Source organism: Dermacentor variabilis, chromosome 3 (assembly GCF_050947875.1).
Source record: "Dermacentor variabilis isolate Ectoservices chromosome 3, ASM5094787v1, whole genome shotgun sequence".
Taxonomy (NCBI): domain Eukaryota; kingdom Metazoa; phylum Arthropoda; class Arachnida; order Ixodida; family Ixodidae; genus Dermacentor; species Dermacentor variabilis.
This window is the reverse complement of record NC_134570.1, coordinates 153,539,440-153,555,998: the sequence shown is the minus strand read 5'-3', so window position 1 is coordinate 153,555,998 and position 16,559 is coordinate 153,539,440. Positions and strand designations below refer to the sequence as shown.

Below are 16,559 nucleotides of genomic sequence, written 5' to 3'. Positions count from 1 at the left end.
GTCTCTTATTTACCGAGTGGGCACTGCGGGAAAGAAGCGAGGCTAACCTCGGTCTTTAAGAAAGCTATTCAACAACATAATCGATGGTGATGATGACAATGATGATGATGATGATGATGACGACGACGACGACGATCATCTGTACAAATGGCACGTAGGGTACCGGCCAAAATTGGATGGTTTGGAGAAAATTAACGAAAAAAAAAGTCACTTCAGTTTTTCCGAACTTGAAAAAAAAAGAGACATTTCTGCGCCCAGGGAACAGTTGACGTCGATACTCTGCAAAATTAGCTATTACTGGGCTCAGATGATTGCATGACTCGTGAATCTAGCAGCAGTTATGTACTACCTTGACACGGGAACCACTGAGAGAACCGTACCACTAACGCCCGCTCTCTTCAGTCTGTCTGGTACTTAATTCACAAATAATCTCCTATACCGCGTAGTACCCACGCTAGTCTCATTAGTTGAGCAGACAAAATGAGCAGACATTGTTGCAAATGGCGGTTTGAGGTCACAGCTCCGTCCAGGCTGGCGCCAATGGACTGGCTTGCCAGTTCCGCTCGCCTTGTTCCATCCAGAAGAGAGACCAGTCTCTGCCGCCGTCTACTGCCATCTTGCACCCCTTCGCAACCGTTTTACTGTAATCAAGAAGCGGTCATCGGTTATGCTGATCGCATTAGCTACCGAGCTCCATCTTTTGCTCCTAATGTTAATTAGGACATCGTGTTCCTTGCGTTTGAATCAAATACAATAATCAACGTATTTATTTTTTAAGGTTACGTCTATTATACATCGTTCGTCGCGCATTCCTCAGCTTCTATTCAAGTTTCTGCATTGATTGACTACCCGCCGAGGTTGCTCAGTGGCTATGGTGTTGGGCTGCTGAGCACGAGGTCGCGGGATCGAATCCCGGCCACGGCGGCCGCATTTCGATGGGGGCGAAATGCGAAAACGCCCGTGTACTTAGATTTAGGTGCACGTTAAAGAACCGCAGGTGGTCGAAATTTCCGGAGTCCCCCCACTACGGCGTGCCTCATAATCAGAAAGTGGTTTTGGCACGTAAAACACCGTAATATAATTTTTAATTGATTGACTCACTGGTTAAGCTTATTATCACAAAGCGACACACGGACTGCCAGAGCTCAGGAATTAGGTTGTCCAATCCACGGCCTGTACGAAGCAGGCTTCAAGCCTTCGAAACTGAATGTAGTTATGCAATAATTGCGATAAGCAAAAGCAGCCGAAAGTACAGGGGGTGTAGCTCAGAGGTAGAGCGCTCGCTTTGCATGCGAGAAGTCCCGGGTTCGAACCCCGGCATCTCCACGAGACTTTCTTTTTTCAATTGCTGTCTGTGCCTCCACAGTGTTTTTTATTTTTTTCTACGTACGGTTTTCTGCGTCATCAATGCGTGCAGGGAAGTTACGTAAAGTTAGAATAGAATAGAATTTATTGATAGGAAAGACAGAGCGGTCGACCTGAGCTAGTGCGCTCTAGTCTAGCCTAAGTTAACTAACGGAATCACTACTGCAGTTAAATAAGGGCTGTCGAATAGCATAGTAAAAGACCAATTAAAACACGCGTTTCGACGTTTTCAGTTTCATACCAAACACACGGAAGAAACGCTTACCGTCTTATTTATTTATTTATTTATTTTATTTGTTTGATACCCGCTTCGCCTTTGCAGGCATTACAGCACGGGGTTACATAAAAATAAGCATCATATTTGAGATCAATAAAGAAACTAATTACACAAAGCGCGGTAAAAAGCATCATTCGACACATTGGATACAATCATAGGCGGAAGATCATTCCATTCTCTTATACATCTAACGAAAAATGAATAGCGGAAGACGTCACCTTTAAAGGAAAATTCATTTACTTTGAGACTGTGGTCCCTTCTTTGGGATATATAGGACGGCTCTTGAATGTACTTCTCCTTATTGATTCCAGTTTTAGAATGGTAGATATTATGGAAAAATTTCAACCAGAGGTTTCGTCTACGATCTTTCAATTCTTCCCATTTAAGTTTACGTTTGCTTTCTCTCATGCTAAGTTGACGATACCAATTACCTAGAACGAATCGCACTGCAATTCTCATGTCAGCCAAATTCTCGTGTGAACGTCATGCTCTGCATAAAGTTAAGGAAAAAGAAGCTGTTTCTCAATGCTTCTTGGTATTTACATTCGTTCAGAAGGATTAAAACACTACAAAAATCTGTCCAGTTCTCAGCGTTGACTAACATACGTTACATTGTGCAAGCCGTAGAGCGCAGCTGTTCGAGGGAGCCGGCGAGCGGCGGTTTGCTGGGTATATATCGAATGCCAATCGAAGAAGTTCCAGCAAAGCACCCTTTCCCAAAGTCCCGAATTTTCGCTTCGAACTGTAATTATCGTGATTATAAGATACCACATACCTTGCGATACCTACTCGAACAAAAAAAAAATTATCAGGCTGTGCTCTTCAGCCTGTATATAATCCATAATTTCTGTTTGCCATGTCGCGTTTTACAGGCCCGACGTGTGCGAGTCAGCTAGGGCTTTACTCAGTAGCAGTGTCAGTGTGTAACGTCAAAAACCAGCTTCTCATCCAGGGTGTCGGTGACACCGCACAAGCGGCCGGGGTGAAGAATAATCGCTCGAGACCGGATGGTTATGTATGAAAAAAATTCGTTTTTATGAGCCTATACGTGGCCCTACGACTGTCATCTAAGCCATTTAGACATTTTCATTGGGTGAGGAAGAAAGGGGCTTGCGGCGAGCCTTTCCTCCTCTCTGGCTTGTGCGAACCGTCGCGTGCTGCGGAACCATTTGAAGATAATTTTAGCCCGTCCTTTGTGAAATTTACGCCATGTCACTTCATACAAGGTCGTCGGGGAATCACTACGCAGCCTTTAGCTGCATCGGTAACTAAACGCGGTGTGCGGAAACTTATCTTGGCTGCGAAAACGGACGCGACGCGCATCATAAGCCCCTATCTGGGCTCCAATCCACCAAATTTGACCTCGTTGGCTCTTACATCTCCTCTAGACATTGCGCTCAATTTTATCCTGTTATTGAACGACACACATTGAAGTTTGCCTAATTATCAACCATGAAACCTTCCCCCAACGTTCACGAATTTGCACTTAAATTTACCGGAAAGGTTGAAATTGACACGTCCACTATGAGCATTGCCTACACATTCTCCCCCTTGTTTTATCCAAATACTTAACAAGCTGCTCGTTTAGCTTGTCGAGGTCGTTCTCGGGGAAGCCTATCTTGCCTCGTGGAAAGCATGAAAATAGGCACAAAACGAGTGTTCAGTAATTACTTTCAATAAAATTGCAATTAAGCCGGGAATGTTATACCATTTTCAAACATCGTGCCACATATGGCAACCGTATTTACTTATTGTGAACTTGGTATCGTGCACAAATATCATGGGACACTCGGAAACAGCGAATAACGACCAACGGGCGCTTTCAAGCAAATGCTGAAGCAACTTTGTAATTTGACAACACGCATTTAACTTCGCATTTTGATTGGCGATAACGTTTTCCTCATTTTCACAAATTCGATCTTGGCGCAAGTTGCAGAGCTCTCGGGACCGCGGGCTAAATTCTGCGCAGTTCGTAAAACACACCTAAAACGCTCCGTACCACTCGGACGTATAATTAACTGCGAAGGCTGTCATAAACCCACACACTTTTTACTTCTCCTACAGCTTACCCATACCTTCCCTCTAATAGTCACAATATATAAACAATGTACCTTGTCTAATTCACAGAAGGCACCGGGTAAATTGGTTATGAACTCCATATTGAACATAAAAATAAGGAGAAAACGAGGCTTGAGTATTTATTTCCAACGCTAATAATTATGCCAGAAACGTTAACCTTTCTCCGCACATTACGCTTAAGAGGAAGCTTTAGCTCGGGCCCAACTCCGACGCGGCCTATTCAAGTACATGTAAAACGCAAAAACGTTTTTATGAGATAATCCCTGGGCCGATTTTGATGAAATTTGTCGCATTTGAAAGAGAAAGTTAAATTCTAGTGACTGTTGGAAGCGGAATTTCGATTTAGGGCTTGAATTTTCTTAAAAAAATTTTCAAATATTTGACCGTTTGAAAAAAATAGAAGCACGAAGTTTACAAATTCATAGCTCTGCATCAAGAACTGATATCGCGGTTCTGTAAACGACATTCATTAGATCATTCAAAGCGGACAAATTCAATATGTCATTTTACATCTTACGTGAATTTGTTACGTTGGTTACAACGGTTTTGCAAAAGTTGTATTTCCCTATGATTAAATTTTTTTATATTCATGTGTAACATATCAATTTTGTCCGCTTTAGATGTACTATTAGATGCAATTCACAGAATTGTATTATCATTTTTAGTGGTTAAGTTACAGAGTTGTAAACTTGATAGTTTCGTTTTTTGGAAATTTTCGATTTTTGCCAATTTTTAATAAGAAATTGACGATCTAACTCAAAAATTCGAAACCAACAGTCACTAGATTTTAAGTTTGTCTTTTAAATGCAACAAACCTCGTCAAATTTGGTGCAGTGGTTGCCGAGAAAAACGAATTCTCCTTTTACATGTATTTAGATAGGAGCACTCGAGCTAAAGCTTCCTCTTAACATGCCCTCTGTTTTCACAATATGTAAACTTGGTGTGACGTGCAGTTCTCTGGAGACGCCGGGACAGATAGCTGATAAGAACTTTGAGGGCTTGCTGAAGGCTTTTTTTTTTCGCAAGGGCTGTAACTAAATGACGCCCTTGAAACTTTGCCACGCATCACGCATGATATGTATCCCATTCCCTTGGAATGTTATCCTTAATTGTGCCGTGCAGAGTTCATTTAGAAGATGCGGAGAACTTACTGCGTGGTTCGTATAAAATGCGCCTGTAAAGCTTTCGGTACACGTCACGCGTAAAATGGCCCATTTTCTATAAAAATATAGAATTGTTACCACGCTTGCTTCTTTCGGACAAGCGGGGTAATTTTTGTGAGCTCTTTATTTGCGCCGCTAAACAGGAAAAAAGAAAGACGAAGATAAATTAGGAATTGAGATGTAGGTAGTAATGAACGAAACAATTCAATAAATATTTCTAGGTATTACCGTTAACATTCCTCACACTATGTGGTTCTCACAGGACACCGTAAAACACCCATATAGCGCGTTTCAACGTTTCTAGTCGCTCTAACACCTTCGCTGTGAAACCATGGAGAGCAATGTTGGAAGCAGTGTGGATATTTAGCAACATAATTATTTTCTAGGTAGGAGCTGCCCATACGAATGAAAGTGAAGGTTAGTTTGCTAAATTCCTATAATGCTCTTTCCCGTGTATTATCGGCATTAGCCAACAAATTAGGAAAACTACGAATTGATAATAACCGGAGCACGCCCGGGCCAACAACACGGATTTAGCAAAATGAACATTTTAGCAAGTCAGGTGTAAAGGACAGCTTAAAAGGCAGCTGGAAGATGAGGGCGACTCAAGTCTGGCAACGAGAAATTGGGACACGGAAACAGACGTTGGGAGGGCTTCTTCGGCATCGCCGGGAGGGGTGGGGGGAGGGGCTCGGGTCGCCGAGCTCCCCTGTAGTCGGCGTCTGTGGCACAACTGCTTGTTAAATTAGAATTGACTTCTTATTTTTTTCAGACGTCTATATTTTCTGGTCAGTGCAGTGTTCTACTCTGTAATGACTAAAATGTAACTCTTCCTGCTATGCATGGCCTGCAAAATCCCGCGTTCCTTCGTCATTCGGTGACAGTTTTCTAGAAAGCGTGATAAAAAAATGCCTTTAGTAGAACTGCAAAGGAAAAAGATGATTAAATGGAGGTGCCGGGGTTTGAACCCGGGACTTCTCACATGCGAAGCGAGCGCTCTACCACTGAGCTACACCCCCTTTTTTTTTTTTTCTTTATTGCCGACTTCAACACGTCAGTTTACAAAATCAGTCCGCGCGAAGAACACAACACGTGTGCTAAAAATACGTCACCCTCACTTGGGGTTACGTGATGAGATTAAAATTCACGCATGTGTAGCAAAGCTTCCATTCTTGGAAGCCACTCAGGCACTGGGTCTTGTATCTTGTATCCTTCAATAGCTCTGCTAACAGATTCACAAAAATACTGTCTTATCGGCCTGGCATCAATGTCTGCGTGGCTGACCGCCATCCTGGATTGCCAAATACTGTACAGGCCCAATATCATAATCATGTCAAAAGGAACCCCGTCTTCACTCTCGACGGGCAGAAATCTAATCCCGAAAGCATCCACCGGTAAGTCTTTTTTAATCGTGCGTTGGAGAATGTCCCAAAAGAAAAGGGCTTCCCAACAATCTAAGAAAACATGTTCGATAGTTTCCGGCTTCCGGCATATGAAACAATGATTTCCCCAAGGCACAAAGAAACCCTTCGCTTCCAAATACGTCTTGACTTCAAGAGTGTTCGTATGGAGCTTAAAGAAGAAACTTTTAACTCCGCCTGGTACAGTCATTCTTTTCACACGTTTTAGAACTGATTGCCATGGACCTGCACAGTACAACGACCTGTACAACGGTACCGGAAGAAAGACCTCACAGAGGTCCTTATAAAGTTTCTTTCGCGACACCACTGACAAATATTCAAACGAAAATCGCACTTGCAAAACGCGACATGCCATGTACACCTCTTTAAGGAAGCCAAAAATGCTCCCTTGCATACTCTCCGAACTAACAACCAAATTTGGCAAAACCCTGCCCAACCTAACCTGACACACAGTTCGCAAAAAGGGGTCATTCGTGTCACGAAAAAACATAAATCGGTTAACCAACTGGCGCAGATATAGATGGGCCAAACCTAGTCCTCCAGAGCGGACGCGGTGAAACAGATTGGTGCGTCGTGTCCGCTCCCAAGTGCTTCCCCACACAAAAACCGCAAATACACGGTGCAGCTTCTGCACATTGACGCGAGAACAATGAATTGCTTGCAAGACATACCACAGCTTGGTTACAAAAAAAGGTTACAAATTGTGGCACGCGCGAAAATAGACCAGCTGAAGCCTTTGAGCCTGTCGGCCTTCTCACGCATTTCAGCAACTTGGCATTTCCAATATGGCTCACTGTCGCGATAATTCTCCAGCGGCACTCCTAAATATTTTACTGGGGTTGCTGTCCAAGTCATGTTTGCGAAATTCGTTGGGGTTAAGGGCCAGTCGCCGTGCCAGAACCCCAAACACTTAGCCCAGTTCACAGCGCTCCCGCTCACAGAACAAAAGTCTTTCACAATTTGAACCACAACACGAACGCTTTCGTAGTCAGCACAGAATACGGCAATGTCATCAGCATACGCGAGAATGCGGACCTCCGCCGCATGCAAACGAAAACCATGAACGCTGTTGCTTTCAATAACGCTCAAACAAAAAGGTTCAATATACAAACAAAAAAGCAGTGGTGACAGGGGGCAACCCTGACGCACAGAGCGTTGCACTTGGATGCGCGCTCCCACCCCCTTATTTACTAACAACCGCGTCGTGCATCCTCTGTACGCCATGGCTACGCCTTGGCAGATGACTGATCCGACATTAACGTGCTCTAAAACAGAGAACAAGAGGTCATGCGGCACCCTGTCGAAGGCTTTCTCTAGATCGAGCTGGAGCATTGCGATGCTTTCATGCAAAGCGTCGCAACACTCGAGCACGGACCGGGCTGTGTGTATGTTGGTATATATGGTGCGACCTTTGATACCACAGGTCTGATGTGGTCCCACTAATTCTTGCATCACGGCTTGGAGTCTTTTAGCCAGAATTTTCATGAAGATCTTGTAGTCTACATTAGTCAGGGATATGGGTCGGTAAGCGGTAACCTGTCGCAGTCTAGCTTCATCTTCGCTTTTTGGTATTAAAATTGTATGGGATGTTAAAAATGAAGGAGGAAGCATATCCTTGTCATAAGCCTCATTAAACAATGTGACACAGACCGTCTGCTTGTCTTACTTGGCGATTTCAACTGCGTAAGCATGGCACGCGACAAAACCAGTGCGACGCCCTACCGAGATGCGAGTACTGCCTGTTTAAGTGACATAATTGATCGCTGTCATCTAGAGGATGTTGGTGATTGTCTCGGATGTGGTTCTGGCGTTCGGTTTACCCATTTCCAAGGAACGAGTCACGCGCGTCTGGATCGGGCGTACGTATCTGTTGAACTGATACCGTACTGCGGCGAATACAGCGTACAACCAGTGCCGTTCAGTGACCATTGTCTTGTTGTCTTCCATGTAGGTAAAAGAAAAGGAACGAAAAGCAAATTTGTGTGGGAAAACTGGAAACTTAATGAGAAGCTTCTAAACGATGATATCTTCGTGGATCGCGTTACGTCGGCGATACACGAACTGCCAATGGCGGACAACGAACTTCTGGGAGTGAAGTGGGAAAGATTTAAGCAGGCAATGAAAATGATGGCAATTGAACGATCGTGCGCTATAAAGCATAAGCAAAGGCTGCAGGAAAACACGCTGAGAGATGACCTAAAGTTTTTGATAATGCAAGAGGGAAAGCAGCCAGGCACTTGCACCGAAGAAATGCGCACCGTCAAGCAGAAACTAGAGGCAATAGATACGGAGCGATATCGAGGAGCGATCGTGAGGGCGAGGGCACAGCGGCTGATAGCGGGCGAAATGCCCACAAAACGTGCTTTCGGCTTGGAAAAAAGGCACGCCCGCAAGAATGACATACCAAAAATAGAGTGGAACGGTGTACTCTTCGCAGACAAAGGAAATATAGAAAGGGCCTTTTATGAATACTACAGCGGGCTCTTTGGTTACACCAAAGTAAGAACCGAAGACTTCAAGACCCGTTTCCTCTCTTTAATGCCGCGGCTTAGTGATGATACGAAAGAGCGGCTAGAACTGCCCATTTCAACAGAAGAAGTGCGGAAAGCCATAGAAGACCTCAACCCGGGAAAGTCCCCAGGACCAGACGGGCTAGTAGCACCGCTTTATAAGGCATTCAAAGATGATTTAGCACCGGTTTTGGCTACACTGAGCTACACCCCCGGGACAGGTTCAGACGCCTCCGCTTCTGAATTTGTACGGGCCATGGATGCTTAGCGTATGCTACCAAAGCTACCTATGCCGTGTGTGTAGAGACGTGGTTGTGTCTTCAAGCGCCGCGCATTCTTGAGGACAAGTGGTGCTGAAAATCTTCAGACATGGCTTCTCGGAATACGGCACGGCGCCGCGAATATTGCCATCTCGGAGGTCACCCTATAAAAAGTCGCAGCTGCCCGTTTACTGTGTATCCGAGTCCAACGAGGTGTCTCGCTAGTATTGAAAATCATCTTTGTCATCCCTGATTAGATTGGATGTGAGTTGGAATACGTGACCGTTCTGTTCGTAGCTTGATATTTGTCCTGCAGGTACGCATGTGCATGTGATGAAACGATTTTGCTTTTTTATGCCTGAATGGTGACGAATGTAGCAGATAATATTGTTACGTGAAAATAAGCTAGGCATAAACTATTTGAATGCTACATTTACAAGTATCACAAACGCTAGCCAAGATGGAAGCCTTGCTTGCTTGCTTCCTATACCATGGCGCGTACCCACTATGGGGGATCGACCATGAAGCTGGTGGTTACACGAAAAATGGTTATAAGGAAACGGGCGCTTTTGAAAGGAGAACACGCTTGAAGGCAATAAATATTAATCAGTTTAATTGGAAATTTATAAATTAATAAATAATAAATCATCAAATTAACGTAACTTTGAGTCTTGTAAAATAATAAATAAAAGTGCGCAGCTTGCACTAGTGGTGCAAGGCTGGAGTCAACTGCGGAGCTCGTGATCACCAAGATTTTTCGTGGCTTGCCTAAGTTGTTTGTAGGTTTGGGAGACTATGCTAGGTTTTGCTAAGTTGTTGGTAGGCTTGGCTTAGTCGTTTCTAGGTTTTGCGAGGTTATGGTAGGCTTGCCCAAGTTGTTTCTAGGTTATGCGAGGTTATGCTAGGTTTTGCTATGTTGTTGTCTCGGCGGGCTTGACGCTTGATGTTTTCGAGCAGTCGCAGGCCGGGATCGCTTTGTCGGCGACGTCGAGCGTTCGGAGCCGCAGGTTCGGCGCGCTGTTCCGGATCAGCTCGGCGGCGACGCATTGCGTCTCGCTTGGCAGTAGAGGCGTCTTTCGTGGTAATTCGCTTCTTCTGCGGGCGCCCGGACTTTCTTCGGTCTTCCCATGGCAGAAGCAAGTACGCACGGTGTAGAGGAGGCGAGAGGTGAGGTCACTCGCCTGTGAGGTCACGACTACGCCCTGCGCGCGTGGGGTGCGAGGAGATTACGGGGCTCGGTGCTCTCGCAGGCGGTTGCTGGACAACGCGAGGCGGCGAGCAGCTCGGCGCAGTTTTCTGGTAACGCTCCACGGCGGAACTGAAAGCTTAAACAGCTCTGCTGTTAATAAATCAGTAAATTAACTAGGTATTGTCCTTGTGTCACCAAGGATATTGCATACGGCCCTGCATACGTTCCTGTGGCTAAAACCCAAAATATTTGCCCCAAAGGAGAGAATGTTTTCAGCGTTTGTAGCAATGCCTAATTTTAAGAATGGAATTTCGTAGTATTTCTCTCCCTGGGTTGCGAATCGGCGGTAAGTTAATAAAAATTATCAATGGTTTCCGGTTCTTTGCAGAAATGACATAGAGGGGACAGCGCCAGACTAGACCTGTGTAGCCAGTCCACGTAAGCACACGGCACGTCCTCTTCATCCAGTGGCCGCTCTCTTCTACGAGTGCCAAGTAACAGAACCCCCTAGTGACAGAAGCGCGATCTCGGCGCGTCTAAGGTGCCGCCGCAGAGGAACGATAGTAGACATTCAACCGCGAAACGTGGAGGACGTCACGGGACAACAGGTCAGAAGACGTAGCGAGACTTCCGGGTTCAATGTAGTACGTGACGTAGGTAATTTATCGAAGGACGTGATAAGGGCCTGTGTGTCGAAAAATCAACTTTTGAGAAAGCCCTCGCGACGGCTTGGGGACCAAAGAAGGACGAAGGTATACCCAGGGCAAAACGTGCGTCGCAACGGCATTGCAGTCGTAGGGGCGCTTCTGGTTTTCTTGAAAAGTAGAAAGCCGTAAGAGCAAGCTAACGCGCATGGTCAGAGGGGCAGCTTCGCGTGTATATTCACTGGCCGAGGCTGTAGCTGAAGGAAGGGACGTATCAAACGGCAAATTTGCCCACGTCCAGTCAATAGATAAAAGGGGGATTGACCAGCAATATCGTGCAGAGTAGAATTGTAGGCGAATGTCACATATGGCAAGGCAAGGTTCCAATCACAGTGGTCGGCCGACACGTACTTGAAAGCATTTCGGCGAGTGTCCGGTTCAAGCGCTAGGTAAGCCCGTTAGTATGCGGATGGTACAATGTGGTTAGCTTGCGGTGGGTGGAGCAGCAGCACAGAATATTGTTGATGACTTTCCAAAAGAAAGGAAGGTACGGCCTCAGTTCGTGAGTAGTTGATGCGGGGCACCATGAACTAAAACCACGTCATGGAGGAGAAAATCCGCTGCGACTGCAGCGCAGCTGGTCGGAAGCGCTCGACATTGCGCAGAGCGCCGCGTGATCGGTAGCGTCGGCAACCCAATATAGTTTCCAGAAGCATATGTTGGAAAAAGACCGAGAAGGTCTAAGCCGACATGGAATAAGGCCTCAGTTGGGACGTCGATGGCTACAAATAATCAGCAAGGAACATGGACGGTTTCTAGCGGTGTTGAGAGAGCTCGCAGCCACTTACGTAACGCCGCATTGAGCGGGCAAGGCCAGGGCAATAGAAGTGGTGGCGTACGCGGTCGTAAGTGCGAGACACACCAAGGCATGGAGGAAGGAAACAAGAGGAGGGAGCATACCGCAACGCGATTGAAACCGAAATCTTCTGGGCCAGTGGTGGCCCAACACGTGATCGCACGTAAAAGTGCGTGGTTGTTTTTAGTGTTCCCGCTCTGCAGGCAGAGCTACGGTAAGGCAACTGAACACGCGCGCACCGAATAAAAACTACTGGCGTAGCTACCGGGAACCAAAAATCTCAGCAAATCTCGATTCTTGCTCCGAGATCTCGGCGCAAGAGGTCACGTGTTGGGCCATCACTCTGGCTTCACGGAGCGTTCGCTTGCCAAGGCTGGCTGCGTGACGTAATGCTCCTTCTATATTTTTCCTTCTCCATGCACCAAGGCCACCGGCGGTTGGGCTGTCTTCAAGCTCGCGGAGAACTGTGGGGCGCAGATAGACGAGTTGGTACGACCAGCAGGAAGTCGGGACCATCAGGGCACACATTACGCCGATATAAGATGCTGTCCTTGAGGTGAACATACCCACGAAGGTGTCAGTGGGTGGTGACTCGAAACGCTCTATCAGCAGTCTAAAGTTGGCACCACGACGACGCTGCCCATCACCGATGTGTAGAATCCGAGAAACGAAAATTACGCATTCGGTCATTACACAGTCTGAAGCATGCGTCGGCCGCGGAAAAAATAAAGGGAGTCATGGTGCAACCATCCTGTCTTGTAGGCAATCGAGTACGAGTATTCTTGTCCATAGGTCCAAGCGCCCAGGGGGCGAGTCGGCATGTAGGATATCCTTAATGCGTGAGCATTCTTTGGCGAGTTCTCCAGCCCCATCACGCGAAAAGTGAACACAGAGAACAGTAAGTTGCCTCGCTACGACTGCAAAAGTTTTTACGAATTGTCGAAAATAAGAGAGTAGCCGAACGAAGCTCCGAACATTTTAGGCAGACCTTGGGAGAGAGAGGTCGTTCCCAGCTCAGAACCGCCGAAAGGCGGTCAAGGTGTTTGTTGAACATAGGTGAAAACCCAATAACACAGGCATGTGGACCATTTGAAGCAATGGAGGGTTTATAATTCGCTCGGATGTGGCTGGGACTTGGCACTGCCAAAACGTCATGACGTTAACTGGTAAAACATGTGAAGTGTGAAAAACGCTGTTATCTCCCGGTCCATGGCGTCTACAGCAGGAGCGTAGCAGAAGAAAGACGGCGCGAGAAAGTTGCTTGGACCTTTCCATTGCGTCGTCATAATACCCTCTCGACTACTGTAACTATCCGTGCCCCTCCCCCACTCAATAGCATTGCCGAAGCTGCAGCACTTACCTTTGTAATAACGTGCAACAGTCCAGAAGGGAGGTTTATATAATAGTAGATAGGAGGTCGGAGAGGGCAGAGAATGGTGTTACGTCTCAACACCACGAAGGCGTTAATTGGATGTTTGCCACAAGGCCAACACCCGCCCATCCGTCATCGCCTATCCAGACGTCAACGCAGCGTGGACATCGACTCTGGACGGGCTCCAAAAAAGGCCACCATACCACAATTACCTAGCAGCCTCAGCTAAGGATGAAGGGGTGGGGGGCATCCAATGCCACCAAACAACGACGGCGACCTTGCATTCGCAGGTTGCTTTCCTGTCGCATATGCCCAACATTTGCGCTTCGGAGGCAGGATTACGGCTTAGTGTTGCGACGTTCTATCGCAACGGATCCGACGATTGTGATTTGCTGCTGGTCAGACTTGGGATTTCCCTGCAGACTCGCGTAGGGAAGACGATGGTATTAAAAGCGGAGACTTTTCGAGTAGTGGGACAGAGGGTCCTGATGTGAACTCGGACGTTTAACTTACTGCTACATGAGGGGGGGGGGGCTTCCGTAACTGAAGCCGTGTAACTAAGCCAATAGACCATTTTTTCCTTTTGTCTTATAACCTGACGTAGCAGTCGACGGGCTTGGTGGATTCATTGCCCAAACGCCACCCTAAGCCACAAACTGGTGGCCGTGGTGGGATAAAAGTGGCAGTTCTCACGATCTGGGTTCGGCGGATCTATGTACGTGGCTCCGGGAGACACGAACTTCGAAGATCGAGGGAAACTACGGGTTGAAGAGTGGCCTCTGCAGATCCGGGATCAGCAGACCTCCTCTTCGTGGTTAAGGGAGGTACAACCGTCGCAGTGGGCTTTTGCGGCACAACCGGGGGCTTTTGCGAAATTTTTCCCATAAAAATTCGGAAGAACTCATGGTAGTTCGGAACTCATGGTAATTCGGAAGAGCTCATGGTAGTCGTCAACAACCATGCCAATTGTTGGCTTGCTTCGTTAAAAGAGAATGCAGAAACTCTATTAAAGTTTTCTAAGTAAGCATACGCCCTTATTTAAGTTGGCCCACCTCCAAATTTGCTTGGCCCACCCCCAGATTTCAAGTTGGCCCACCTCCGAATTTCATTTGCACCCCCCCCCCAATTCAATTTGGTGCAGCCCCAAATTTCAAGTTGACCCACCAATAAATTTAAGTCGGTCCACCCAAAAGTTCAGTTCGCCCACTCTCAGATTTCAGCTTGGCCTCACTCCCAAATTTAAGTGGGCCGATCCCTAAATTTGGCCCATGTCAAAATTGGAAGTTGGACCACCCCCAATTTTTAGGTTGGCCCACCCTCTAACTTAAGTTGGCCCAGCTTCAAATTTCAGTTGGCCCACTCCACATTTCAAGTTGTCACACCTGCAAATTTCAAATTGGCCCACTTGAAGACTTCAATTTGGCCGACCCCCAAATTTAAGTTGGCCTACACACCTAAATTTCAAGTTGGCCCACCCCCAAATATCAGTCGGCCAACCTCCAGATTTCAGGTTGACCCAGCCGCAAATTTCATTTTGACTCACCCCAAACTTCAGTTGGCCCAAGCTTCCCCATGCATTTACTAACGAGCCCTGTGTATCTCTATGGCTATTCTCTTTTCATTAATTTTTTGGTTTAAATAGTTCTTTACTGTTTATAAAGCACCTACATATATACTTTTATAACGATTAAAGGTCTTAAGTTTGCAAATTGCACATTTTTTGTGCAGACACAAGGCACTACACTTATCGCGTGACGGGGCTGGAGTACTCGCCAAAGAATGCTTATGCATTAAGGAGACTCTACATGCCGACTGGCCCACTTGGCCTTAGCACCTACGTACAAGAGTACTCATACCCGATTGCCTACAAGACAGCACGCTTGCACCATGCCGCCATTTGTTTCCCCTCTCTATCCTGTGGCCGACCCACACTTAAGACAGTGAAATGATCGAATGCATCATTTTCGTTTCTCAGATTCTATATATGGGTGATGGGTAGCGTTGTGATTCCTACTTGAGATTGCTTATAGAGCGTCTCGAGTCACCACCCACTGACGCCTTCGTGGGTATGTTCACCTCAAGGACAGCATCTTATATCGGCGTTATGTGTGCCCTGATGGTCCCGACTTCCTGCTCGTCGTACCAACTCGTCTATCTGCGCCCCACAGTTCTCCGCGAGCTTCAAGACAACCCAACTGCCGGTGGCCTTGGTGCATGGAGGAAGGAAAAATATAGAAGGGAGCATTACGTCACGCAGCCAGCCTTGGCAAGCGAACGCTCCGTGAAGCCACAGTGATGGCCCAACACGTGACCTCTTGCGCCGAGATCTCGGAGCAAGAATCGAGATTTGCTGAGACTTCTGGTTCCCGGTAGCTATGCCAGTAGTTTTTATTCGGTGCGCGCGTGTTCAGTTGCCCTACCATAGCTCTGCCTGCAGAGCGGGAACACTAAAACCAACCACGCACTTTTACGTGCGATCACGTGTTGGGCCACCACTGGCCCAGAAGATTTCGGTTTCAATCGCGTTGCGGTATGCTCCCTCCTCTTGTTTCCTTCCTCCATGCCTTGGTGTGTCTCGCACTTACGACCGCGTACGCCACCACTTCTTTTGCCTTGGCCTTGCCCGCTCAGCGCGGTATTACGTCAGTGGCTGCGAGCTCTCTCAGCGCCGCTAGAAACCGTCCATGCTCCTTGCTGGCTATCTGTAGCCATCGACGTCCCAAATGAGGCCTTCTTCCGTGTCGGCTTGGACCTTCTCGGTCTTTTTCGTGGGTTGCCGCCGCTACCAATTACGCGACGCTCTGCGCAATGTCGAGCGCTACCAACGAGCTGCGCTGCAGACATGGCGTAATTTCTCCTCCGTAACGTGGTTTTAGTGCATGGTGCCCCGCATCAATTAGTGATGGACAGAGACTGTGCCTTCCTTTTGAAAATCGACAACGATATTCTGCGCTGCCGCTCCACCCACCACAAGCTAACCACATCGTGTCATCCGCAGACTGACGGGCTTACCGAACGCTTGAACAGGACACTCACTGAAATGCATAGCGAGTACGGTGTCGGCTGATGGCTGTGATTGGAAACTTGCCTTACCATATGTAACATTCGCCTAGAATTCTTCGCTGCACGATATTGCTGGTTACTCCCCCTTTAACCTTTGTCTGGACGTGGGTGGGTAGACGTGGGTAGCTTGCTCGTACGGCTGTCTGCTTCTCAACAAAACCAGAAGCGCCCTTACAACGGCAGTTCCGTGGCGAGGCACGATTTGGTCCCCATCCCGTCACGTGGGGATTTCTCAAAGGCAGCTTTCTCGACACACATGCCAGTATCACTCCTTCGACAAGTTACTTACGTCACGTACGAGATCGAACCCGGAAGTGTCGCTACGCCTTCGGTCCTGTTGTTCCGTGACATCGTCCACGT

General features: G+C 47.1%; 2 non-coding genes across 2 annotated transcripts; one reads left to right on the top strand and one right to left on the bottom strand.

Annotated features, from left to right (window-relative positions):
• Positions 1–1,254: 1,254 nt before the first annotated feature.
• Positions 1,255–1,326, top strand: TRNAA-UGC (transfer RNA alanine (anticodon UGC)). The gene has a single exon. It is a non-coding gene; the product is annotated as a tRNA-Ala (tRNA).
• A 4,505-nt stretch (positions 1,327–5,831) lies between these two features.
• Positions 5,832–5,903, bottom strand: TRNAA-CGC (transfer RNA alanine (anticodon CGC)). Its single transcript has one exon. It is a non-coding gene; the product is annotated as a tRNA-Ala (tRNA).
• Between the last annotated feature and the right edge of the window lie 10,656 nt (positions 5,904–16,559).